The following is a 10,556-nucleotide window of genomic DNA, read 5'->3' on the forward strand; positions in this document are numbered from 1 at the left end:
AAAAGGTTAGCCCTGTCTTAGGCATCGTACATTGATCAAATATTGATCAGGTACAGGATGCAAAATTTCAAGAGGGGTTTGTTACCCTTCAGGCATAGAATCGTTTTGTCTAACGATCAATGTCCTAAGACACCTCAAGAAGTTGAGGAGATGTGACGGATTCCCTATGCTTCTGCTGTAGGAAGCTTGATGTATGCAATGTTGTGTACTCGACCTGACATTTGCTATGCAGTAGGGATTGTCAGTCGGTATCTGTCCAATCTAAGATTTGATCATTGGACGATGGTCAAGACGATCCTCAAGTATCTTCAGAGAACGAGGGACTACATGCTTGTGTATGGAGATAAGGATCTGATCCTTATAGGATATATGGACTCTAACTTTCAGATCAATAGAGATTCTCACAAATCTACATCGGGGTCAGTGTTTACTCTGAATGGAGGGGCTGTAGTCTGGTAAAGCATCAAGCAAGGATGTATCACGAAATCCACTATGGAAGCCGAATATATAGTGGCTTGTGAAGCAACTAAAGAGGCTGTTTGGCTGAGGAAGTTCCTTTCATATTTGAAAGTTGTTCCAAATATGGATTTGTCTATCACTCTTTATTGTGATAACAACGAGGTTGTGGAAAATTCAAAGGAGCCTCAGAGTCATCGTTGGGGTAAGCACATAGAACGGAAGTATCACTTGATCTGGGAGATTGTGCATCACGGTGACGTGATAGTCACGAAGATCACATTGGAGCACAACGTTGCTGATCCCTTTACAAAGGCCCTCAGGCTAAAGTGTTCGAAGGTCACCTAGAGAGTCTAGGTCTACGAGACATGCAACATCTTGTCTAGGGCAAGTGGGAGATGATACTGGGATATGCCCTAGTTTATTGTATATTGTACATTTTTATATTGTATTGTACATTAGTCTCCCGAGTCATTAGGACAAGTGGGAGATTGTTAGGATTGGTGTCCTAATTCTCCCGGAGTCTCGTTGTTTTGTAAAGATACACATTGTTTAATGAATAAAATAAGTGTTATTTAATTCTGGCATTTAATTCTGGCATTTACTCATATCTAATAAATAAAGCTCCTTGGTTATCTTATGTGAACTTAAGCATGTATATGTGATATACAAATGGATCATGCCTTAAGTGATAACCTAAATAGGTCTGTAGTATAAGGATTAAGGTGGGATACCTGATCTTGGTGACACTACAGATACGACCCACTTTATAGAGGTTTGTAAGTGTTGTAAACCAGTACAAATGGTAGATCCTTACCATTCATGTGGAGACGTGCGAGCGGGGTGTCCTATACAAAGAGTTTGTATAATACCTGGACCACAAGATGACTAGACTCTGTAAATAACACCGTTGATATTAGAGACTTGCATCTCACCTAAACGACCATAGGTGACATGACCTCAATCTTGAGTGTTTAGAAACTCCTGTCTTTGAGGGCGGTTCTTTGATTAGTATGAGTGAGAGTGACCAGATTTCCAACTTAACATGCCTAGATTTTTGGGGACTTGTCTGATCTGGGAGGTGGAAACTCAATCCACAAGATGGAATTCACTTCTTTCCCAAAGCAAGGATAAGTAAAGAGATTGCTCCCTTAAGGGCTGATTCTGGGGCTTGAACATAGTGGCCACAGCTTCTCTTTGGAAGAGAAGACTCAGTCATAGTAGAACTATGACTTATGTTCATTAGAGGGATTAGTGGTACTTAAGGAGATAGATGTAACTACAAGGGCATAACAGTTATTGGCCCAGCTATACTTACGAGCGATCTGTGAAGGGTTGTCGCACTTCTGATTGATTAAGATGGACACATAATATATCTGTGGTAAGGAGAGTTCAGCTGTCGATCTTTAATGAAGTGTCTGGTAGTTAACGGATGGTGGATCCCGTGACTAAAGAGTTTATCAGTTATTCACGTACCGTTGGAGCTTCAAGATATAGGTCCATGAGGTCCCCTTGGTAGCTCAATGGATTCAGTTAAGGATTAGTTCTTGGTGTTGATTTGAAATGTTCAAATTCACAAGAGGTATTTTGATTATATATGATATAATCTGTATAATGTATGAGATACATCTAGTGGAGGATTAATGTAAATGAGATTTACATTAAGTACCATGGAATAGAAAAAGAACTATGGTTTATATGTTTCAGAGATGAAATATTAAAACTATAGGTTATAAATATAGTATGATAAGTTGGTTATCATTTATATTTATAATAATATTAATTATTAGATAATTAATTCTTTTTCTTTAATAAACAATTGAGTGGGTGGTTATTGGTGATTCATGGTAACCGTGAGATAAAAGGAAAATGGTTTTCCTAATTTTAGTAACTGTTGAAAAGTTTTCATAAAAAGTTCTTTGAGATTTCTCTCTCGCAAAAAGGATCTCACGGTAGTCATCAAGTAAATATAGATTTACTAAACGACAGCTTCGGCGAGCTAAACGATCGTGCAGTGGCGAGTGGAACGATCGTACAGTATTTACTAAACGATCGCATAGCTTTTGCTAGATGATCGCTTACCCAAAGTAAACGAATGTGTAGTGTTTGTAGGCAATAGACACTGAGCTAAACAATGAACTAAACGATCGTATAACTTTTGCTAGACGATCACATAACTTTAGCTAAACGATTGGGCATCGACCTATACGATAAGTCTCCACCATCTCTCACTTGCCCAGTCGTGTACACGATTGGTGTTTCCTCCTTTTTCTGCCTCATTCCAAGTCGAACAGAGCCCATCCTCTAGATTCTCAAATCGGGGACGAGAATACCAAGGTAACCTTGTTGGTGGTGTCATACTTCAATTCGATAACCGTCAAGTGTGTTTGGAGGCCGTTTGTGCTATTGTTGTGGAGTTCGTGGCCGAGGCGATCTTTGAGAGACGATCGCGAAGTGTTGTGCTGTGTTGCGATCGTTTGTAGATCGAGCATTCAAGGTTGCTGTTCGAGATTGCGACGTCTGCGCAAAGGAGCGTGGAGACGTATCTTCAAATGTTCGTGGATACTCTTTGTTCATTAGAGTTTTCAGTTGTAATTTCTAATATTAATTGTATAACCAATGTTTCAGTACGACTGTAATTTTTATTTTTCATTCATGATTGTAATTTGGAATGATCTTATTTCCACTGTTCATGGAAATCTCGAGTCCGATTTCCTTCATATATAACTCTTATATAACTGTAATGAACCAAGCATACAATCTCTCATACATCTTTATACTATAACACTTATAATATAAAGATGATGTATGGATATGTTTAATGCATGCATATTGTATAGTTCTTAATTTATTATGATGCATGAGCATGCTTGAAGGTAATTTAATCATCAATCTACTATATTATAACACTTATAATATAAAGATGATGCATGAATAAAATGCATAACCTAAGGTGTTTAAATCTATATGTCATATCCTTATGACATATAAATAAACATACATCTCATTTACATTAAGTAAGACATGATGGACAGGATATATGATGCCTCAAAAACTGAAAAATAAAGCTAACTATTACATAGATCATCGAGTCAACCATTTCAAACAAGCGAGAACCGGGTCTTGAACCGCCCTGGTGAAGCCTTTTCAGGTCATCGTTTAGCAACTCCTTGTGATCGTCGAGTAACATTGATCGAGTAACCACGATTGTGTAGCATGGATCGAGTGCCTTTCACTATGCGATGAAGCATGAAGGCCACTCGATCGTGCAGCACCCATCGTGTAACGCATGCCTAAATGATCGAGTAGACAATAACTATACGATGAAGCATGATCATCTAAACAATCAAGGAGAAAACGTCGAGTATCACATACCGAGTAATCGAGTAGCCAGTGACTATGTGATGAGCATGTTGGCCTACTCGATCGTTGAGTGTGCGCGCCTACCATGCGTCAAGTATCTCATACTCAGTGATCGTTTACTCCCATCACTTACACAATCGAGTAGCCAACGGAACATGTTACTTGATTAAGCCATAAGCCATACGATTGTTAAGCAAATGTTACACGATCGAGTAGAACTTTTCTACACGATCACCTAGCCAAATCTAAATGATTGTTTAGCCTGGGCTACACGATATGACCAACCCTTGGTCTTCTTCCTTGAAGTGAACAACATCTCCATGCGTTGAAGCTTCATCACGAACGACTCAAACAAGTAAAAGAAAACTTGAATACATACTCGATTGCTTATTAATTATGTCAAAAAACGCAGGGGCCCTTACAAATCATCACTTGAAATATAAAGAAAGCTTTAAAAACAAAGGCAATCATCCCGAAACATCCATCAAACCATCCACAAACACATTGAACTCTTAAACGCATTATAGAACACTTAAAACCCACCAAGACTATAAAATAAAGTTCAATACAGCAATGGAATTTGGAATATCAAAACAACCTAGCTCTGATACCAATTGAAGGAACTCTAAATAGAGAATCAGTGAGTGGAAATAGATCGTTCCAAAATCCATTGAGAAAGAACACAAAAAATAACAGTCTAACAGAAAAGATTATGCATAAACAAGTAAATTACAACATGCTTCTTTAATTAAGAAAGGAATAGAGTATGCAAATCTTTGAAGAACTCTTTCTTGAAGTATCCCTCGATCAATCAGCAACGCGTCCAAAGAAGAACTCGAATGCAACGATTAGAACAACCAAGAGCACGAACTGAAGAATCCTCAATCACTATCGAGTGCAATCCTCGACCCTCGAACGGAACAAGAACACCACCATAAGAGTTACTTTGGTATTCTCGGTGTAAGAATCCAAGAGTTGTGGGCTCTGTATGACTTTGGATAGAGGAATAAAGGAGGTAGACGATTGAGTATGAGACAGTGGAAGGAAATCTATCATATAGATTTGATACTCGATCGTGTAGAAGAAGAAGCCTATCGTATAGACTTGCTACTCGATCATTTGGAAAACTATTTTCCTTTTATCTCACAGTTACCACAAACTGGCAATAACCTCCCACTAAGTCGGTTATTATGAAAAGAAATAATTAATATATTATATATAAATATAATAACGAACTTATCATATTATATTTATAACCTATAGTTTTAATATTTTATCATACGAAACATATAAACCATAGTTCTTTTTTTATTTTATAGTATTTAATATAAATTATATTTATATTAATTCCTCCAATGATAATGTATCAAATACATCATATCAATTATATCACACATAATTGAATTAATTTAATTATATCACATATATTCAAATTCCCTCTTGTTAATTTGAACACTTCAAACTAACCCGTAGCTTGAAGACCCAACGTACATGAAAAACTGACTAAACTCTTTAATTATGAGATCTACCATCCGTTAACTGTTGGGCACTCTACTAAAGACCGATAGTTTACTCTTCGCACTACATATATATTTATGTGTCCATACAACCAATCAACAGTACGATGACTCTTCACAAATCGCTCGTAAGTACAATTGAGCCAATTTATCGTTTTGCCCCTATAGTTACATCTAACTCAAGTACCACTAGTATATTTTATATATTGTTTATAATATTTGCAAACAACTAAGGCAAATGTTCCAACGTATATCTAAAAATAACCATGAATCTAAACTACGGTATATATATATATATATATATATATATATATATATATATATATATATATATATCATTTTACTAGTATATTTAAAAATACGTTGGAATATTTAAAAATGTTTTACCATTTTACTGGTATATTTCATATATTGGTTTGAATATTTTTAAACATCTAAAATAATGTTCCAAGGTATGGAGACATACATATCAGAGCAACGGAATATCGATATCTAATTAGAAGTGCATATATATCATAATATTTGAGATATATTGACATATACATCAAATAAACAATGAAATATATTGGCATACATATAAAAACATATTTGAGTTCAAAGGTATATTTAAAAATAACCATGAATATTTGAGTAGATATATTTTATTTACCAGTATATTTCATATATTTTTTAGAATGTTTCCAAATAAACAATGAAATATTTCACATAATATAAAAAATCAACATGAAAAACGAAATAGTGATTTATGTCGAGAATTGAATCAATCTCTAATTTATATACCGTGGTATATTTCCTATATTTGTTAGAATATTTTCAAATACCTAACTCTAATATTTCAACTTAGTTATTTTAGTCCCTGAGTTTTTGAGAATAGGTTTTAAAATGTCCCTCAACTACTAAATATATTAAGTTTAAATATAAATTAATTAAAAACATGATGTGACAAAATGACTTAGAAATAAGGAAAAATTACCTTTTTGGTTGTCGAGTTTGCAAGTATGTATGCATTTGGTCCCTCAAGTTTCAAGTGGGTCATTTTAGTCCATAAATTTTTAAGAATAGGTTTAAAAGGACCCTCTACAATAAATCCATTAAATTTAATGAAGAAAAATTACAAAATAGGTGATGTGGCGTGATGATTTGGAAAAAATATATTTCTCATATTTTGCTCCTATTCTCTCCTTTTTCTCCCTCATCCCCTTTCTCTCTCTCGTATATATATGGGAGGGGAAGAGAGTAAGGTAATGTCAGTGTGAAGCAAGAAGGGTTGAGAGTAAAAATGTTGTTCATAGTTGAGCTGCCATTTTTCATCTCAAAGCGCCAACACTTCTATGTCTTTAAAATGACACATTGAGTTTCACTTCTGGAAGAGTAGTCCTGAGTTCCATTTGGTTAGGGAGAAAACGGCCAGAAAGAAGATGATTAAAGAGAGGAACATATGAAAAATACTTTTCTTTTCCAAATCATCATGCCACATCTGTTTAGTCAATTTTTTTTATTAAATTTAATGAATTTTTTTTTTGGTAGAAAAACCTTTTAGACTTGTTCTTAAAAACTTAGGAATTAAAATGATCAATTTGAAACATGAAAGACCAAACATACACGTATACTTGAAAACATAAGGACTAAAAGGGTAATTTTTCCTAGAAAAAAATATATTTTCTTTTAATATTTCACACTTCTCTCTCCCCTCTTTCTTCTTCTTCTCTCTTCTCTTTTCTCCCTATTGTCCTCTCTTCTTCATTTACATGTCTCTTTGTTTGTCATTTCTTCAATTGGAGAACATGATGAAATTTGCTCACTTCTCTCGCTTCTTTCTTTCATATGGATTAGGAATAAACAAGTTGGGAGAGATTCCAAATCTCTCTCTAGAGAGAAAATTTCAAAAATAAAAGAAAAGAAAAGTGTTCAAAATCTTCATTTTCCCTATCTATATCGACGGGTTGTCTCATTCACCTGGATATCTCAACAAATTTTCTCCTCGCCAGAAAACGTTGCCATCACCACAACTCTCCTTTTCCTAACATCTAAAATCATAGAACAAAACTCTACAAAGAAAAGAGAAGAGAAGAAAAAGAAAAAAAAAATGTTATTTGAGATTTTTGTACTTTTCTTCATTAAAATTGCATTCTTTTTTTATTAATTTGCTTTTTAGAAGCTATGAAAGTTACGACTTGAAGCTTTTCTTTAACTTTTGTCGTTCGTTATGTTACTCTGTTTTGGTCTCTATTTTTTTTTTTCGTTCAATTCATTTTTTGGGGAGAGAAAGAAGAGAGAGAAGTGAGCAAATTTCATCATCTTCTTCGATTGAAAAAAATGACAAATATTGAGATATGAAGATGGAGAAGGGAGGACAAGAGAGAAGAGAGAAGAGAGAGAAGTGTGAAATATTAAAAAAAGTATATCTTTTCCAAATCATCTTGTACATCATATTTTTCATTAATTTTATATTTAAATCTAATATATTTATTTGTTGAGGTACCTTTTAAGCCTATTCTTAAAAACTCGAAGATTAAAATAGTTAATTTGAAATTAGGGACAAAATACACTTATTCCTCAAAACCAGACACCAAAAAGATTTTTTTTCCTACCTCATATTTTTTTTTTAATCAAGTTTCAACAGCTTGTAATCATATGCCACATGTACATCATTTACATAGCATATTTCCCCTTCAAATTCTAGCCTATTTTTTTAAAAAAAAATTCTCCGAAATTACACTATTAAATTTTCACTTTTCAAAACTAGCAATTTTTTCGAGAACTCATTAAACTAGTCTTTTTTTATCATTCATTTCAGGAAAGTAACTTTTCAAACTTATCGATTGTTTTGGGTATTCTAGGTGAAATCTCGGGCAGTATTAACACCGAGATTCTACCAATTTTTTCAAATATTATATAATCTTTTCAAATCTTATACCAAATCTTATATCTTTTCAAGTTTTCTCCGATTATTTTTACTAAATCTCATAGAAAATTTTTACATAATATTTCAAATAACTTTTAAAATCTTTACCCTAATTTTTGTTTCCATAATTATATGAATTTTCAAATTTCCAAATGGATTTATTAATTATGATTTTTCAAATGAATTTTGACTGCACTACGGATTTTAAATTTTGTAAAAGATAAAATTTTGCAAATAAAAACAAGATTTGGGAAAATATAAAAAATCGGTGTTAATATGCCCGAGATTTCATTAAGAAAGCCCAAAATATATGGAATATCGATGTTATATCTCCTAAATCTTACTTAATTTTTGGCAAAATTTGTTCTTCGGCTGAAAGATTTGAAAATTTAGGCAAGACTTGATATTTTGAAAAAATTACATAATTTTTGAAAATTTGATAGAATCTCGGTGTTAACTGTTCACCGAGATTTTGTTTAAAAATTAACTTTTCCTAACCTATTGATTTTTTTGTGCCTTCTCGGTACATCTCGCCAAATTACACACTAAGTCTCTGTTACATTTTCCAAATATTATGAATACTATGTAATCTTCCCAAACTCAGACAAAATATTATATATTTTCAAATTTTATACAAATTCAATTATCTTCCCAAATCTTTACCAAATACTATATGAAATAGGGAAATTATTTCAAATGGTAAAACTGTTAAAAATATTTACAAATATTTACAAGATATAGTAAAATTTTAAAAATAGACGTTGATAGACACTGATAGAAGTCTATCAGCTATATTTTGTAAATAGCTCAATATTTGAAAACAGCCTTATCAAATATTTATAACTTTTCAAATCCTTAGCCCAATTTCTATTTCCACGATTATGAATTTTCAAATTATCCAAATGCTTTTCAAGTAAATGACTTGTAATTTTTAAAATTTGAGAAAGATATAATTTTGCTAAGAAAAGAAAAAGAAAAAGATTAAGATATGAGAAATATATAGAATCTCTTTGTTAATCGGTGCGAGAATTCACCGAGAAACCCCAAATATATAGAATCTCAGTGTTAATTTGCCCGAGATTTTATATGTTTTCCATATATCTTACTTTTCTTTTCTTTGCAAAATTTAATCTTTTCCAAAAATTTAAAAATCAAAATGCAATTAATTGAGATCCACTTGGATAACTGGTAAATTTATTTGAAAGTTTTGAAATTCATATAATCGTGGAAACAAAAATTAGGCTAAAGATTTCATAATTTTAAAATTTTAAGTAAGTATTTTGATATAATATTTGGTAAATGATAGAAAATTTGAAAATAGATAAGATTTTGTATAAGATTTGGGAAGATTACATAACATTTGGAAAATGCAGTAGAATCTCGATGTGTAATTAGGCCAGATGTGCTGAGAAGGCCCAAAACAATCGATGACTTAGAAAGTTTTAATTTTTTTTAACAAAATCTCATTGACTAATCTCGAGTGAGATAGATCCAAAAAATCTATTCTGACCAATTTTAGAAAAGTAAGCTATTTTTGAAAAGTAAAAACTTGAGAGAGCTATTTCGGCTAATTTTTTCAAAAAACCGTTACATTCTCCACAATGTTATATTTTGCTGTGTAAATTTTGGAAGTTAAAACAAACTAAGGTGGTCATTTCACACCTACCTTTAGGGTTTATTTTATTTTATTTTACTTTACTTTACTTTGGAAGTCCAAGGTCAGTTTCATTTTTGGAAACCACCATCCCATGGAGTCTATAAGGCATTTTTATTAATCTTTAGTGACGTTTGGATGGTAGGTATTGTTTCACAAATATGGATATTAAATGTTTAGATTTAAAATGTCTGGAATAATTAATGTCTACATTTGAATTTGCACAATAATTGACGTTTGAAATTAAATGAATATATTTAATCTACCAATTTTGAATATAAAAACTAAAACTAAAACTAAATAATTATTTAATCAAATGTAAAAAAAGAAGTAAGATAGTCATAATTAAATTTAATTATTTAATATATTATTATATTGATTAATTATTTAATCACTTAAAATACCAATAAATTAATATGTTTAACCAAATATTATTTAATTCATAAAAATAATAAATATAAATTAATTACAATATTAATAATTAATGATAACATTTTATAATAAATAGTTAAGAAAACATAAAATATCAATATAAATGTACTAGTTGAAATTGATTAAGTCTAAATAATATATTTATATTTAATAATCAATTAAAATTAATAATGATGATTGATTGATATTAATTTATTAATTAATCAATCTCTCATCTTCTAAGTATAAA

This window comes from Benincasa hispida, chromosome 11 (genome assembly GCF_009727055.1).
Source record: "Benincasa hispida cultivar B227 chromosome 11, ASM972705v1, whole genome shotgun sequence".
Lineage (NCBI taxonomy): Eukaryota > Viridiplantae > Streptophyta > Magnoliopsida > Cucurbitales > Cucurbitaceae > Benincasa > Benincasa hispida.